General features: G+C 42.7%; 1 long non-coding RNA gene across 1 annotated transcript in view; it reads left to right on the top strand.

The window, feature by feature from the left end:
• Positions 1-15,666, top strand: part of LOC125439710 — a 50,479-nt gene that overhangs the window by 11,921 nt on the left and 22,892 nt on the right. Inside the window, exon 2 of the long non-coding RNA XR_007245570.1 lies at positions 7,414-7,474. This is a non-coding gene — a long non-coding RNA (uncharacterized LOC125439710). The remainder of the gene's footprint in view (positions 1-7,413; positions 7,475-15,666) is intronic.

Here is a 15,666-nt window from a genome sequence, read left to right on the forward strand (position 1 = left end):
CTTATATTAATTTTTGCTCCCAAAGATGCGCTATGTCTTATTTTCAGGGGATGTCTTATATTTCTGTATTCTGTTCGTCAGGCATGCTTCCAAACAAAAACTTTGGTACGTCTTACTTTTGGGGGATGCCTTATATTTCGCACTTCAGCAAAACCTCTACTATGTCTTATTTTCCGGGGATGTCTTATATTCAGGGAAACAGGGTATGTGAAACGTCCAAATGTGAATTTCACCAAAATAAGCTTCACTTGTTGGGTTATCGAGTGCCGGGGGGTGGGATTGACCCTTTGCCCTGTATTCTCCTCCTCCAAGTTGAGACTGGCTGTGACTACTCGTCATCAGTCCCGCCTTGAAGCAGAATCCCAAACACCGCCCCAGATGACTTCCATCCCTCCCTCCCTCCTTGGAATCTGCTCTTATGGATGCCGGAAAGCTCCCGGTGCCTCTGGAGGAGGGAGGCCCTGATCTTAAATGTAGGGGAGGATTGTGTTTAGCCATCAGTCGCCTGTTGAGTATTGTCTTCAGTGAGCACACCTCATTTCATGATATTTGGAGAATTTATTAATGGGGGTGGGAGAGGGTGGGGCTGGACAGCCACTTAAGGAGCAGCAACCCAAGGCAGCTATCTTCCCATCCCTATTGCAACAGTTTCTGCCTGCCTGCCTGCCAGACTGGTCCATCTTGCTGCCTGTGTGGAAGATCTGCTTGCAAGACCCGTGGAACTGTGGCCTGCTCCTAGAGTGCTTGAGAGTCCCACTCCACCCCATTTGCAATACTTGAAGAGGATGGGACTGAGCAGCTACTTAAGGAGCAGCAGCAATTCAAGGCAATGGCCTTGGGTGATGACACAAGGGTGTTGTTTGGGAGCAGGATGGGTTACCTCCTTTTCATTTTTGGCATGATTTGGTACATTTGGTAAAGGGAGGTGGGTGGGCGAGTCTAGTAGGTTTTAGTGGTAACTTTTATTTTATTCATTCCTATTTATTTATAGATTTGTTTGGGTAAATTTGTTAACTGTTGAAGATTGAAATGGAAAATGGAAAGGTGCTTAAGTTTGAATATTTTGCAAATGTTAATTATTTATTGTTCCGATTTAAATTATTTACATTGTTTATCATACTATTTATAGACTGTATTATTTATAGATTGCATTGATTATTGTGTTATGTATTGATTGTATATGTTATAGGTTGACAAAGTGTAGGCCTCCCTGAGCTCAGTCTTTGACTTAGGTAGAGTGGAATATAAATGTATTTTTATGTATTATGTTAGGCTTTATGCCATTTGTAAGCCACCCTGAGCCCTTTGGCGGTAGGGCAGTGTATAAATATAAAAATAAATAAATAAAATAAAATAAATGGCTTGCCTTGAACATTAGTAGGTGCAGCTTAATGACTACAAAGAACTAGAACATTTCATCGGGTCTAAGTAATCCTTCAGTTTCAGGTACTGATTCTGAGGTATACAAGTCATGAGAGTAACCACCATTAAAACCAATAGAAGTTAATTGCATCCTGTGTGCTGAAGAATACAATATCAGCATATCACTCCCACACACCTTTCCTCTATGTTTTAAAAACCTGCAAAGTGGGAAAGAAAAATGGTAATCCTTAAAAATTACCATTCTTATAGCTGGAAAATAGATTCAAAACTAATTGGATTTATAATTTGCTCCCCCACCTGTTGTGCCTAGACAATGTGGGGGCAGAGAGTCATTTTTTAAGCAGTGATAAAACTTACACAATTTATTTTATTGTGTCTTTAAGTATAAATGGAACTATGGAAGTTCATATAATATTAGATAGGGCCAGAAAGAACCTAAAAACAATTTGATTCCTGTATACTTAGTCTGTTGCCAGACTGAGCTATGGTGAACCAAAGGGATCATGTTTGAAATTCAGTGGGATCGCTACCACTGCAGCCAATACTTGGGGGGCCTAGCAGTGCAGTTCCAAAATGGGGAGCCCATTCCTTGCATTGGCTCAGTGCACCCCAGTGGACTTATCTGCCTCCAAAGCAACTTGCACAATGCTTCTCTCACATCCTTCCTGCCAGGATTAAGTCAACACAAAGACCGTGCCCGGGAGAGAGATTCTGTGCTTACCTGCCTAGTTTGTACTAACATTTCTTCCTCTGGCTAATACTTTTACTGACCACCTTATTTGCACTGTAATTGTTTCACAGCTGTAATTTCATCAGCTAACTTCCCTCTTGGAGACATTCCCGAGCCTGGAATCTCAGACTGATATCTCAAACAATTAGACCAATGACCCAACCATTAAGATTGAAGTCTGTCTTTTGTCCTTCCCAGGAAAGGCAAGTAATCTCTTTGTCCAGGGAGATTAAGGATCACTATGCATAACCCTGAGGGTCTGTTTTTCCCTATAAGAAGCCTACTGTTCCAATAGACAGTGCTCAATATCTCTGGACAACCCTCTGTCTGTGATACTGTTTCACAGTGCTGTTCATCCAGAGCTAAGTGTGAGTCACTTAGTTATATTCATTGGACCAATCTGCTCCAAGATCAAGTGACTATAATTTTTATTGCCCCTCTCCATATATTCCTTATCTGTTCCATACTTATCCCCTCAAAACAGTCTATATCCTAGGACTGTGTGTGTGTGCTTCTGCTTTTGTTGTGTGCTTGTGTACCCCTATTATCCCTTAATAAGAATTGTTAAACTTTATTTGCTCTCCTGTGAGTTTCTTGCGAAAACTGACTCTCATATATGTAGGCAATCAAGTCTTGTGTTGCCTGGTTTTTTGCTAAGCCAAGAGTCTGCTCCTTTTAATTCCTCACTCTAAAAGGGAGAGACTTCTCACCAATTTGGGTCACAAGATAATGTGCTTCTACTATATGTGTGAGTATTCTGAACATTTGCACAGTGCAGAATTTAACTTGCTGTCTATGTCTAGTGTCCTTGAGACTTAAAGGAAATAAGTAAATACTTAGTGGGCTGTTTATAGTGCTTAATGGGTAGGACACTGTAGAGCTGGAAAAGTCTGAAGGGCAAACAAAAATGGTTAAATGGTCAGAGCACTTTTCTATAAAAAAGGTCATGGGACTTCTCAATTTAGAAAACAAGGTAACTGGGGAACATAAGAAAGAGCCTGCTGGATCAGACCAGAGTCCATCTAGTCCAGCACTCTGCTACTCGCAGTGGCCCACCAGGTGACTTTGGGAACTCACATGCAGGATGTGAAAGCAGTGGCCGCCTGCTGCTGTTGCTGTTCCTGAGCACCTGGTCTGCTCTCTCAGATCAAGGAGGATCAAGATTGGTAGCCATAGATTGACTTCTCCTCCATAAATCTGTCCAAGCCCCTTTTAAAGCTATCCAGGTTAGTGGCCATTACCACCTCCTGTGGCAGCATATTCCAAACACTAATCATGCATTGTGTGAAGAACTATTCCTTTGTGATTTTCCTTAAACTAGGAAGACATTCTTTAACATCATTTCTGTTATCAGCTGCTGGCTTTCCTGGGTGTGTGTGACAGTCATTTGGGAGGCTATATTAAAATGCAAAGAGGTTTGTCTGACATTAACTATCTGCATCCTGCTTCTCTATGTCTACCTTTTAGCATAATCTAATCTTATGTTTCAGCCAGCTTGCAATTCAGACAATACATTCAGAGAATAGTAGATTTTACAGAAGGAAGGAAAAACTTTTCAGAAAACCAAAATAAAGCCTAAATCTTACTAACATTATATATCCACCTAAAATCATGTTTAACAAAATCATTTTTATTCATTCCTCTGGCTACATTATCAAGCAGCTGCTCTGTGTCATGGGCTCAGAGTCAGTCAGGATTCCTCTGATGAGGAGCACTGGCAGGATTACCCCACTGTCCTGGAACCCCAGTTGCCTCAAACACAGTCAGAATCCTCACAGGTCACGGAAAGAGCTGGCCCAAGCCAAGGAACTTGCTTGCAAAAGCATCTCCAGCCACTGAGACCCACACTAACAATTCACCCAGCAAACTAGAGTCTGTGAGGTACCTGAGAATCCATACTTGGCAGGAACTGCACTCTAAAAGGCACTGTGTGTGACTGGAATCCCTATGGCATTGCAGAGAATGCTGAGAGTCAGCTCAGGATCAAGACATAGCCACAGCACAGACATATAAGAGACAGATCTGGAAAGGGGAAGTTGCAGGAGTAAGATTGTTGAAAGCCTGACAGCTTTCTGCTGCATCTGCTTGCAGACTGATTACTCAGAACTCTGACTTGGACCAGATTGCCTAACCTGATCTACCTTTGACTCTTGACTGCCTCTTCTCAGACCTGCTTGTAACGTATTCCTCTCAGCTTAGAGTAAGACTGCTCTCTCCCTCTCTTGTGTCTGTACCCGCTAGCCGCTGTAACCAGACTCCCTGTGAGTCCAGCAGGCCAAGACACTCTGGTTTGGATTGTGGACTGGATTAGAAACCCAGAGCAGAGAGTAATAAAATTCAAAAAGGTAGACATGAAAGAAAGATTACATAATTTGTCGAAGGCTTTCACGGCCGGATTCAACTGGTTCTGGTGGGTTTTCTGGCCAGTGTGGCCTGCAGCAGCAGTGGTACTGGTGAATGCAAATCATGTGGACTCCACCCAAACACAGGATTTGTTGACTTCCAGCTATCTCATCTTTGATTAAAAGTTAACTTTAGATACATGCATATAATCAGAACATTAGTTCAATAGTGATTTTGTAAATGTGTTCTAGTGTTTCCAATCTACTGTTTTTGTTAAATTTCAAATGCTGCCACTACTGCTCTGTTTGAATAGGTTTTCAAAAGATATTCTGTAAAAGGCCTCCAATTTTCAAAAAAAAAATCTTAGTAGTTCTGTCAGCATTGTCATTTCTGAATGTACTGTTACTTTGAGAATTCACTCCTCTCGTATTGGTATCCTAGCCATTTTCATGCATATGAATTCCTTGCTGCAGTCATCAAATACATAAACAGAATTCTGTATTGCTTAGGAAAATCCTTTCCCATGATTCCCAACAAAAAGGCCTCAGTTTTTTTTCCAGAATTGTTATCTTCAGAATCTTTTGTTCTTCCGTAAGTATCCAGTCGTGGGATTCAGCAGGTGCGCACCAGTTCGACAGAACTGGTTGTTAAAATGGTGCTTGTAAACAACCAGTTGTTAAATTATTTTAATCCCACCACCGGAACTGGTTGCTAAATTACTTGAATCCCATCACTGATCATATCTCAAAAAGTCTTACAATCAGGAGTGTGGGGAGAGAATTCCCCTTTGGAGCCAGCATGGGCTTATGCTGGCAGATTTGCCCTCCCTGCAATACTTACCCTGGCAGAGGGGCAAATCCTTTGGCACCCGGCCAAAGCAAGGCATTGGGATGCCCAGCTGCTATGCCCAGCTCTGTATCAGCACTTCTGGGCCATGGAGGAATTGCGGGGACATTCTTGGGGGTGAGGCCGACCTTAGTTGGTTTCCACTGCCAGTTCAGCCCCTTATACCAATAGAGCTGGCCTTGGAGATATGGCATGATTTTCATGGTGTATCTCTCCTTTCCCCTATGGGGGATTCTTGGTATTAAAAAAAAACATTTTGCGATTCCTGCAGTGCAGGAAAGCCCTCTAGAGAGGATGGAGCACCACCACAGGGCACCACAGGGGTGCTGTCCACACCCGCTTGAAAGCTCTGGATTGGGTGTTAGCCTCTTTATACGTTCACCACATATGAAAGACAAAAACCTCTTGCTGTTCATATTTCAAGTATCTGTTGGACACACCTTTATACAGCCTTACCATTTTTTTTGGTGTTCAATACCATCTGAACTTCATTTTGTAATAATTCTCCTACAGATTATAACATGCTATAAATTTTAAGGCATTTTTCCACAGTCTCTCCCTCTGTTCCATCCGAATATCATGGCCAACATTTCTAGACCATTTAATAATTACATATTTAACCACTTCATCTGCCATATTCCATTGTCATAATGTTTTGTACATTTTAGTTGTCATCATTTGTACATAGACTACATTTAAAATCTGTCATTTGTTTATTAAAACTAGCATTTTATAATAGAATTTAAAAGGGTAATAATACAGGAAAACAAACATTAACTAGGATGAGTTTGTCTGGGGGAGTTTAATTGTTAAACATTCTTGTACCAGCAAAGTACAGCATTATTTTTATATTTTTATTTTTAAAAAATATTTCTATACTGCTTTTCCTAGTACTTGAAAATAGAAAATTAAGCTGATGTAGCAAAATCCTCACACTGACACCACTCTACCAGTGCATGGTGACAACCAGCTGTAACTACGGTAGGGGAGGACAGCAAGTTAGAATCTTCTACACAGAAACCACCACACTGCCTCCAAAGAGGCATTCAGCAGCATAGACACTAAGAAAAGACAGAAAGAAACCCATTGGCTGGCGAAAATCCCCCTTGTGGCTGACAGCTTACACCAGCCTTTTTGGTGATGTAAATCTGTCCCTGAAAAGGGGCATCCCCAGGCCAAAAGGGTACTGGAAACTGACTAGTTGGCTCCATCCCCAGGAATGCCCCCAGAACACCCCCATCCACACTAGCATTGGAGGAACCCCAGCACTGCAGTGCCCAGGCATTAGCTGCTGTGTGCCCCCCTTGGTACTGACTTAAGGGCCCCTAAGTCCATGCCCATTTAGATGGTGCAAGGGACACTGATGCTGGCACAGGGGTCCCTCCTCTTTCAATGCAGATCCATCTCCCACTTTAGATTGCAAAGTAAATTTGTTATATTCTTTGGCACATCATGGAGTATATAACACCCAGCAATAGGACACAAATCATACGTATAAAGATGTGTGGCATGGGACTACGTCAGTCTTCTCCCATTCCTACAGAAATAGGACCACATTAATAAGAACTTGAGTGATGATAATTTTTGCCGTGGGGCACAATGGACAAAGGGGCCAGTAAACAAACAAAGCACAGGCAACGACCAGAAAGACAAAAAGAAGCTGAAAGGCTGATGAATAACATTTTTCTCAGAAATCTTCTGGTATCCTGTCTCAAGAATTACAGTTCAATTTCTATAATTGGGGCTGGAAGAACAAGCTGCCAAAAAGGGGAAAGTTGCCTATTTGTAGGAAACCATGCCTCCATTTACACCCTTACATTTCCTTCATCCACCTTTTAAGAAGAGAGATTAGCATTTAGAGCCCTCAAACACTCATGGTCACAGACTGCCTCTCATGTATGCTCCCCTGCTATGTACTGAAATTGTATATTGATGTAACAGCCATCTCAAAGTTAATTGTTATAGCAGTGTCCCACACACAGAAGACATAGAGGAAGTATGCACTTATGGTGACAAAGGGGAGCACAGTCACCTTCCCTGACGAAAACTAGGCCCTCCGCTCCACTTATTACTACTGATGACAAATGCTTATGACTTGCTTTGCCTCGCAGGATCAGAGCCAAGGCACTTAGAATGGAGCAACTCCCAAATACAACCTCCTACAGTGTATGGGTGAGTATTATCCCCATTGCTACATTAACTCCAACAGGTGAATTTTCAAAAGTTGGTGTATGTGGGACTATCCATGGGAGAATGAGAAGTGGGGTGGGGGCAGTGTAGTAAGAATCGAAGAATAACTAGATGGCAGTGTCCTTTCTCAAACAAACATTTGCCAATTCCAAATGTGTACCCAATCTTAAAATTCCTCTGAAGATGCCAGCCACAGATGCAGGCGAAACGTCAGGATAAAATGCTACTAGAACAGGGCCATACAGTCTGGAAAACCCACAACACTCCAGTGATTCCAGCTGTGAAAACTTTCGACAATGGATTTAAATTATTTTGCATGTATGTGATGGGCCTATATAGCTCTTCTATCCTACCAGAAGCATTCTGCAGATATTCAGAGAGTTACTGTGGTCACTTTCTGGTGGCCTGGCTGTGTGTTGTGAATGGCAGAGTTGTGTATTGGGCGGAATGACATTGTAAGGTTGTTCACTTACTACCATTTGTGTGTCTTCTATGTTTGGTTAATGGCGAGACTTTCTGATTAACTGGTGGGAGCTGAGTTGCCAAGGATGCTGTGGTTGCTACTTTAGTTTTTGTTTCTACTGCTGCTGTTTGCTCTTGGAGAACGAACGTCCCTAGCTTAGTGTTATTCCAATGAAGTGCCCCTCCTATTTTGTATCTTTTCCAAGTAACAATTGTTGCTGCTTGGTACTTGTATTACCCAAATCAGTCTTGCTTGGTCCCTTTACTTTGGGAGAATTAGCAGAAATAGACCATGCAATGCGAGAGATCAGGCAAGATCTTTTTCACCAGTGTCTACAGATGGTTTTCCCCTTAGAAATCTACAAGAAACCAGAATTTCAGATAAGTTTTAACAATGTTATTAAAGAACTAAGAATAATAAAACATACACATGCAGCTTGGCAAAACTCACAGACAGAGAAGTTTAAGGAGCATAGGATGCAGACAGAGGTGAAGGATAGATGGGAATAGAAAGGGGTGTTGTGGGGAGGGTGATACTTACAATTCCAGAATCAAAGAGGTGCAAAAGTGAATGAAAGGCAGCAATCAGCACTTCTCTTAGGTGCAATGGACCAAGAACCAAGGCTGGCATGAGGTCCAAAGGCAAGGAGCCCTTGTTTGGGAGGCCTAGATATAGGAAATTTTAGCCCTCTAGCAATGATAAGAGAGGCTACTTCCCTGGACAAAGCAAGTTGTGTCCCAATAGGCTAGAAATACCCTAGAAATCAGTGCCCTAGAAATTCGGTAAAATTCGTATTTGGATTTATTCAGGCATAAAATGATCTGTATGCCTAAATAAGACAAATAACATTTTCAGATATAATCGAATATTTGGGTATACCTGAAATATTTGGGTCGGTCTGATTTTTGGGGTTTTTTTGGTGTTTTTCACATTTATGCCTGCAGGGGGTGCAATTTTAAAGCTAGCAGTACCAAACTTTCAGGGTATCATCTGGAGACTCTTCCAATGGTACCAACCAAGTTTGGTGAAGTTTTGTTCAGGGGAGACAAAGCTATGAACCCCCAAAGGGGGTGCCCCATGCCCCATTGTTTCCAATGAGAGCTAACAGGAGAGCCCCTGAACCAAACTTCATCAAACTTGGGTTTGGTGGTATCATCGGGATTGTCTCTGGATGATACCCTGAAATTTTGGTGCCAGTAGCTTTAAAAATGCACCCCTGTCAGGTACCCCAATAAATTGCCCAAGATTCTCTGCTCTGCAGTGCCTTGGCACCATTGTAGCCAAGGGGGAATTTCTGTGCAGGCTGCATATTTTTGAAGATAGAGGCACCAGACTTTCAAGTTGGCTCCAGGAGGCCCTCCTGGTAATAGCATGCAGGCTTGGTGAACTTTGCTTCTGTGGGTTCAATTTTATGTGCCCCCAAAAGGCTTATTTTGTTTCCCTGCTCCTATACATGAAGCCTGCTGGCTGTGTTCTCTCAGAACTCTCTCAACCCACCCCCATCCCCAGAAGTTCACCAAGCCTGGATGGTATAATCCAGTGACGTAGGTATAGGTTTTTATGGGGGGGTTGGGTGTTGGGGCCACGCCCCAACCCCTGGCGATGTGGCCACACCTCCCAAAGCCCTGCCCCCAGCCTCAGTATTTATAAAAGCAGCTCTCTGAGGCCAGGGATGGCAGACTCTCCTGCCCTGCCCAACCCCCTGACTGGGCTCCCAGCCGGCAGTCCCTTCTGCCCATCCCTCTGGGCAGAGGCGTAGCTAGGGAAAACGGAGCCCAATGCAAAATCATGGGCAGCTGCTTTGATGCTGGAATCCACCCCCAAACAGTATCACTTTCAATGGTGTTTAGACTAGGGAGTCCAGATTCTCCTTTTAAATCCACCTTAAAGGGAAAATCTGGAGTCCCCAGTTAAAACAACATTGAAAGTGATGCTGTTTTGGGGTGGATTGTCTCCCACCCTGAAACAGCATCACTTGCAATGTTTAAACTGGGGGCCTCAGATTCTTCCTTTAAATCCATGCTGAAGGGAATGGATTTCAAAGGAGAATCTGGGGAAATTTGGGGGGTGCCTGCTGTCAGGGGTGCAATTGTTAAGCTAGCAGCACCAAACTTTCAGGGTATCTTTAGGAAACTCACCTGATGATACCACCCAGGTTTGGTGAATTTTGGTTCAGGGGTCCAAAGTCATGGACTCCCAAAAGTGTAGTCCCCATATTCTATTAGCTCCCATTGGAAACAATGGGGAATGGGGCACCCCTTTGAGAGCCCTTAACTTTGGACCCCCTGAACCAAACCTCACCAAACCTGGGTGGTATCATCAGGAGAGTCTCCCAACAAATCCCTGAAATTTTGGTGCTGCTATCCTAAAAAATGCGCCCCTTGCAGGCCAAAAACTGAAAAAAACACTTTAAAATACAACCCCCCACACAAACGGGGCAGAGCTTCGGACATGTAATGTGGGGGGTTTAAACTTGAGAACCCCCTCCCCTTACCTACATACTTGCTATAACCAGGAGGGCCTCCTAAAGCCACCTTGAAAGTCTGGTACCTGTATCTTCAAAAATGTGCAGACTGCTTACACACTCAGAAATTCCCCATTGGCTACAATGGAGCCAAGGCACTGAAGAGCAGAGAATCTGGGCAAACTTCTTGGGTGCCTTTCAGGGGCTCATTTTTAAAGCCCTGACACCAAAATTTCAGGGTCTCATTCAGAGACTGTCCTGATGATACCACCCAAGTTTGCTGAAGTTTGCCCCCATCTCCTGTTGGAAACAATGGGGATGAGGCATCCCCTTTGGGAGTCCATACCTTTGGTCTCCCTGAACCAAACTTTACCAAACTTGGGTGACATCATCAGGACAGACTTTGGATGAGACCCTGAAATTTTTGTGCTGTTAGCTTTAAAAATGAGCCACTGCAGGCCAAAACACAAAAAACATCAAAAATACCCTCCCAATGCCTTGCATTCAAATTCGTACATATTCGGGCCAAAATCGGCCCGAATATGCCCAAATTTGCCCAGATTTGGGTTGAATTTGGGATTTGGTACACCTGAATCTCCAAGCCTAGTTCCCCAGTGGGAACAATATTGTGGAAAAATCACTTGATTTGGTCAAGGCAGGAGTGCCCAATTCTTAATTATGTTTACAGTAGATCTAATGAGTTTACAGCTGAGGGTATTCCAATTCAAAGTGATCCTGGGCTGTCATAACAAAGGGACTACAGAAGGCTTGATGACTCTCTGATAGCCAATTTTTTGGGGTGGGGAAGCATGTTCAAACAGAGCCTCTTCTTTAGTATCAAAGTTCAGAATTAAGATTTGTCATCCGTCTTAGTCTGAACTGTCTATGTTACTAATAGAGGTAGGGACTGTAACAGACTGTGGAGAAATGTGTATTTTAAAGTGCAGTTTTGTCAAAAGTATATATTGTTTACCTCCAGAGTGAGGTACAGAAAGGTCTAGGAACAGGGGACCCACCTGATTGACTGTGGCTTCCTGTACTCTAATTGAACAAGTGACTGCATGATGGAGATTAAACTCCTTGTCACAGCATTTTGAGAGGCTTTTGGTCTGAAACGTTGCTGATGTTAAGTGCTGTCTGCCTTAACTGTGTGATCAACTAGACTCTGAGGGGAGTAGATCAGCCAAAGATAGTGACTGATTCTATTGGTTATCACCCTGAGTGCTGTGTGAAATCAAAAACACCCAACTAATCTTATTAATTTTATTCACTTATTGGTGCACTTTCTTCATATGTTTCATGAGTGCTGTGTGAAAACAATTATACTCAGACAGTTTATATTGAAGGGGTTAGGTTTATGGGAGAGCCAAGTTGAAGACTATATAAATCTGGATAAGAACTTATTCTAAAGAGTTCTAAAGTTCTAAAGAGTACCAGTGGGTCTGGGGTATAGAGATTTGCTTTACGTTCACCTCAATAGAGAGTTTATATTTTGTTTTGGGGTTTTTTACCTAACTGTGAAGGTATAGTGACAAAGTATAGTGTTAGGATTCTGTATGGCCCTTTTCGCACACACGGTTTGTTCTGGATTAAATATTTTATTTATTTTATTTTATTTATTATTTAGATTTTTATACCACCCTATCCCCAAGGGGCTCCGGGTGGTGTCGTCATGTGGTCGTCATGGTTTCTGCTCGTTGTTCACACAAACTAGCTCTGGAATGCGGTTCAACCCCATGTCTGTCGCCCACTCCAGGCGTCGCCTCACATTTTTCCTGTCGCTCAATGCTTCTGCAACTTTTTCAGATAAAGTGGTTTCCCTCCACATTTCTGCCCCTATGTGCGAAATGTCATGCTACCAAGCAGGTTTTAAGAATCACGCCCCCGTGGTGATGCGATTTCTCCCAGCCAATTGGGAGGAGCAAGGAATTTGCCAGTTGTGCATGCAGATGTTACTGTTCTGTTTCCGTCTCACTCGCCTCCCGCCTCTCCTCCCGCTGGGTCAGGCATTGCATTGTCTCGCTGCAGCGAGATCTCAAGAAAACGAGATCTCTGCACAACGGTACCGTGAGACTGTGAGATAACACTTAATCGATAGCTCATTGTCTGCATTATGTCCGCGCCCGGGGAGATCAAATGGATGGGCTGAACAGCTCAGCTGCCAACTCAGACAAAGCTCTTGGTAGGGGTGTGTCATGGCGGAGTGATGAGACAAGGGATCTGATTGCAGTATGGGGGGAGGAGGAAGTACAGCATTCCCTAAAGTCCAGCTACAGAAACGTAGATGTTTTTGAGAAGGTGGTGGCAGAGATGTGCCTCAGGGGGCACAAGAGAACTGCCCTTGAGTGTAGGACAAAAGCAAAAACTTTAAAACATGACTTCAAAAGAGTTAATCAGCACAACAAGACTTCTGGTAATGGTCCTTGGACCATGCCTTACTTTGAAGATCTGGAGCAGATATTGTGTTAACCCGCCGCACCAGCTCAGAGCAACGGAATGTGTAGTGGGCGCTTCTGCCGACGTTGTGTCGAGGGACAGCATGACAACGTGATGACGGGGCCAAACGTTACAAACGACACGCCCAGGAGCGGCCAAGCAGCCAATCAGAACTCTCGTTTGCATCGCATTCTACGGCAATGCAAACTATCAGGGTTTCTGGATTCACATGCGGTTCCAGAACAACCGGCCGAAGTGCGAATGATGTCAAGCGGCAAACCAGCAACAAAAAGGTCAGGATGTCGATGTGCATTGCAGTAATTCCAGAGCAAACCTTGTGTGCGAAAAGGGCCTATGTGAATAGCCATAAGCCAAAACATTTAAGCAAAGGAACTGTACAAACTGTGAACCATCTATGAAACTAACTTCTAAGCTAAACTGAACAAAGTAATCTTAAGTTCTTCCCTGAAGAAACCAAAAACTGTAAGTCTCTGTGCCAAGTTCTCTTGTGAATAGTGTATATAGATATTTATCCCATCTCCTGCTTAGTTTACCTTATCCTTATTTATCTCCAAGTTGCTATTCTCAATGTTTAATAAATCTTTATCCTGTTTAAATTTACATCTGCCTCAAGTATTTATTCTGTTTGTGTCTTTGTGAGGGGAAAGAGACATAAAGTCAACAGACACCCATTACCTTCTGGGTGTGAACTGGGCTGAGGGAATTTTTTTTTATTTATTTATTTATAATTAGTCTTGTATACCGCCCCTCCCCCGAAGGGCTCTGGGCGGTGAACAACATGATAAAAACAATAATTACAATACCCCCATTAAAACAGATTAATAACAATGCATTGCAGTGGCGTCCAACATAAACACAGAATGTGCTTCAATGTGCTTCAACCTTATGCTACCATTATTAGAGGCACTTCAGTCCCTGAAGGGAAAAGACAGGAAAAACCTGAGTGAGTGGTTTCCCTTCCTGAAGAAATAAAGTAGGTGAAGAAAAATGGCCCTCCTGTCTTGCCATGGGCTTGCATGCCAACGCTTGTTATTCAGTAAAGTGCCTATAACACAATTTACTCTTGTACTTACTGCAAGTGAGAAACTGTGGTGGGGCAAACAAACTCTTTCAGGGACTTTGTAGGGTTTTGTACAACATGTATGAAGAAGCATTTGTGGGAAGACAGTTACCAAGTGACACGAGTGATAAGTTGTTTGTGAGGAGGATATTCCCTGCACTTGTCAATGGCCAAGGGTAAGCAAATAACTGATGCAGTCGGGCTATGCCATCTGGTAGGCATAGTGAAGAGCCCTGAGATAAAGAGTGGTAAGTTGCAATATTGGAATCAGAAACTCTCCTTACAGTTTGAGTTTGATCCTGATGGAAGTTGGTTTCAGATAGCTGGCTCTATATTGGCTCAACCTTCCAGGCTTCTGAGGTTGCTAAAATGAGTACCCAGCTTACTGGGGGTATAGTGTAGATGACTGGGGAAGTCAATGGCAAACTACTCTGCAAACACAGTCCATGTAGTGAACATTGTGATGTGACTTGTTGCTTGCACAGGGGATTAACTTTGCCTTTTAAGCATAGTGAGGCAGGCTGGGATAGCAGTTGGGTTTCTGGCAAGGAGTCTGGAGAAACAGAACAACAGACCAGGATTAGTGAGACTAATTAGGATTCAGAGACAAATCACGATTCAGTGATTGTATGCATACTGAATCCTGATTCAACGGACTAACTACAGCTAAAATAAGCCATGGTTTCATGTTGTGTCTGAACTGAGCCAAGTATCTTGTCTCTTTGCTATTCTCACATTGAGTCAGTCATCTCTACAAGACCATCAGAGAATAGAAAATACAGTAAGTTTCCTATCTTTAACTATTGAGCCATATAGCCTTTTCTTCAAACACCAGTGTGGAGGAATCCAATGACATTAGCTAAATGTGAAAATTATAACCAAGGTGAGACATACAGGTTGTATTTTGTTTCTATAGCATGACAGGAACAATTTGCCCTTTAGATTTTTTTGGTGCAATACGAGTGGGTGAGGTATGGTTTTGTTTCCGTGGACAAAACAGTTCGGATGAATTTGCTATACATTTTAAATGTCAAACTTTTCTATGCTGTGAGTCAGCTAGCAAATGTTTTTAATGTCAACTTTCTAGTCATTTGTTCTAGCTCAGCATTATGTTATGTAAAGAATGATTCCTAAGTAGTGCAAGTCCACAACTAATGTCACTGCATGTTTTATCCTCCCTTGTTTAATAAAAATTTAAAGCCAAATTAGTACTTGCAGAAAGTGTCACATAACCAATCCTGAAGACTAAAGTTCTTTATGCATCCATAAAATGGACAGAGATGGGCAGTACTGAAGCATAATTATTCATCACCATGTATCTCAAATATCTCTTTTCTAATCTATAACTCAAGCATTGGGGTACAGTTGGAAGAACAATCATGTATAACATTTGTTGTATTCAGAGCAACTTGGAATACATATTTGAATGTGGCTTGTTTAATAAGAACCGAGGAAGCAGGCCAAGAAAATGTTGTATAACTTCTGTGTCTTTGACTTCACCTGTTTGCTTTGTTGCACCATATTTTTATTTGTAGCCTGATCCTATGCAGACTTAGGTATACCTAACCACGTGAAAGCCTCATTAGCCTTAAGAGAAAGTAATGCAGCATGTCAACCATGGACCTAGGGATGGGGTGGGGGGAAGCAGGGGAAAACAAATGCATGCAGAAACCCATCTGAGGTAAGACAGGCCACAACTGTATTGGTTACAGCCACCAGAGAATTGGTGT

This window comes from Sphaerodactylus townsendi, linkage group LG01, assembly GCF_021028975.2.
Source record: "Sphaerodactylus townsendi isolate TG3544 linkage group LG01, MPM_Stown_v2.3, whole genome shotgun sequence".
Lineage (NCBI taxonomy): Eukaryota > Metazoa > Chordata > Lepidosauria > Squamata > Sphaerodactylidae > Sphaerodactylus > Sphaerodactylus townsendi.